At 35.7% G+C, this 2500-nt stretch overlaps 1 protein-coding gene across 4 annotated transcripts in view; it reads right to left on the reverse strand.

The window, feature by feature from the left end:
* LOC138042963 (uncharacterized) overlaps nt 1–2113 on the reverse strand; it is a 20917-nt gene extending 18804 nt beyond the window's left edge. For all 4 annotated transcript variants that reach the window (XR_011131140.1, XR_011131145.1, XR_011131142.1 and 1 more), the window contains exon 1: nt 2027–2113. The gene's annotated coding sequence lies outside the window, so the exon portion shown is untranslated. The remainder of the gene's footprint in view (nt 1–2026) is intronic.
* Nucleotides 2114–2500: the final 387 nt, after the last annotated feature.

Raw genomic sequence — 2500 nt, forward strand, 5'->3', positions numbered from 1 at the left:
GCAGGGCCTCTATTACCCTTTCAATATTGCCTTTAGGAGTCCAAACAGTGGTTGTACCAATAATATTTTATTTTTGGTGTGCTTTGATGTGTTTTGTTTTTCTTGCCAGGGAGTTATCGGCGTGCAGTTAATTCCAATTTCAGGCCCCTTTAGGGAGCTAAGTAGGGATTGTATTCTTTGCTTTGTTTAAATATTTTAACCTAAACTTTTACTGTTTTCTACATTTTTCTTTTCCTGACATTGACAGACATACAACTCAGTTAAAATCACGCAGGTTCATATAAGTTCAATTAGTAACAATTTTAAATTCAACGAAGAGAAGCACATTCGGTTATGGTCGTTGCGGGTTTCTTGAGATAATTTCTTCAGTTGTTTAGGTAAACTTTATTTTCAAATGAATGTGGTTATTCGAAGCAGGACTACAGAAGCTATCGGTTAATAAATACATCCCTATTATGCATACAATTCAGAGTCAAAAAGCATTGGACTTTTATTTAAAAAGCCCCTTGTTGTAAACCTTGTACGGTAAAAAAAACAACTTTAGGATTTAAAATATCTTTAAAACAAAATGAAAATTGGCTAAGGCTCAACAAACCTTTGGATAGGATGTGTTTAACTAAGAATTACAAATTGTTGAGGTCTGCCGTAGTTCAATAAAGTTGAGTACAACATTTTAAAATTGGTAAAATTAAGGCCAAAGAATCAGTGGATAAGAATCCGAGAGTTCTGGTTAAAAAAATATAAGAGTAGTTCCTTATTTATCAATGTTCTTTTTATATCATCGCATGCGTTTCACTGTCATTACTATTGCGTTTCGTTTAAGGAGGCTCGAACGTGTTTCAACACTTAGAAGACACTCTATTTAGATCGACCACTTAACAGCAAAGTTAAGGTACCATATGAAACACCGATTACTTCCAAACAAGATGTGACCATTATTGCAATGTAATAAGTTATCTTAGAAACGGGAAAGCACAGCAAAAACACCCTATACTTTGGAGTTAGATGCTCATATTTCAAAAGCGAACTTAGTGACCCCCCTTTTGTGTTGCTGAAAAGTGATTAGAAGGCCGCGACGAAACTTTCGGCACAGTCTAAAAAAATTCCATCTAGCGGATTCAGAGCTACCTTCAAAAAATTACATAATTAATTATAAGGTGGCTCTGAATACATTAGACAGAATGAATCACTTCAAACAAAGGTAACGTTAGTGGTCACTTAATTGCTTCCCACAGCACAAGTGTTTGTTCATTTAGTTATTAGATGAATGATGATCCTCAGGCTTTAAATTAGTTAGAAAAGAAACACCAAAAACGGTTATGCGCTATTTTTGTAGAATTTCTCAAGACCGTAAAAGTACACTACGGTACAGTACAGTAGGGTACTTGAAAACATTTTGAAATAAGCCTTTTATAGAAAGGGAGAGCTATATATTTTCTCGTAAGTGTTAAATACTTGTTGAACGAGCACGAGGTATGTGATTGGAGAAATATAGCGGTATTGCACACTCCATAAATGGTTCAACGGTTTTTTACATCACACCATCTTATGCGAATTAAATGGGCCTCTCAGCCTGGAAAAGAACCGATTGACTTAAGTACTAAAGTGAGCTTGATTTTAGCGTCATTTTTTTCACGTTGTACTACACCCCGGCGGTGGTTTCAGCGTACCCTAAAACTTGTGAAATCAGTTATTGCACCATTAGCCGCTTAAGAATTTTGTTAGCAATTGCCGCAAAATGCGTAACGAACAACGGAGAAAATGAGACAATTTTTGTCGCCCGCACGAGTCAGTTAAACTCAATACAGTTTGCTGAAAAACGAGGCATTGAATAAGGTGTTAATAAAATTTGTGCCTAGTTGTATTTCTCCTCACATAAAAGGAACGTAAACAGGTTTTGATTCGCATGAAAAAAAGGCTTGCACCAAAAAAGCTCGTTAACAATTAAGAGGAGAAGTTAAGGTAGTTGGGAAAAGACAAAAATGCATTTATTGCCTGTCAATGGAACAATTATTCCAAAACCTACCTTTTCCGGAAAATTGTTTGGCTGTTAGTGCAGCGATGAATAGTTTCAACGCTAAGAACTTTCTCCTCTGTGACAATGCAAATTGTGCTTGACGGTACATATATATAGTTTTTCTACCACAGGGAGTTTTATGTTCTTAATAAATTATTTAAATAAAATGCTTGCGATGGATCAGCGTTCTCTTAGCAACAGTCCAAAACAGGGACAGCGATGATGAAAAACACTGTCACTGTTATGTAGAGGCGTACAAAGAACAGTAGCTCCTAGTTTTGCCTCCAAATGCTTTCAAAACTCCATTTCCTATAGAGGGGCCGTCTTCTGGAACGCTAAAGAACGATGAAACCGATCGATACTAGAATGCACAGACATGAAATCCTTTTTAAAAAAATGTTGTTAATTGTCACACTTTTAAGGATTTAATTTCAATATTTTAGCCGTACAAATAATCAACAACAGATCTGAGAATTGTATATA

The sequence above is a fragment of the Montipora capricornis genome, chromosome 3 (genome assembly GCF_036669925.1).
Source record: "Montipora capricornis isolate CH-2021 chromosome 3, ASM3666992v2, whole genome shotgun sequence".
Lineage (NCBI taxonomy): Eukaryota > Metazoa > Cnidaria > Anthozoa > Scleractinia > Acroporidae > Montipora > Montipora capricornis.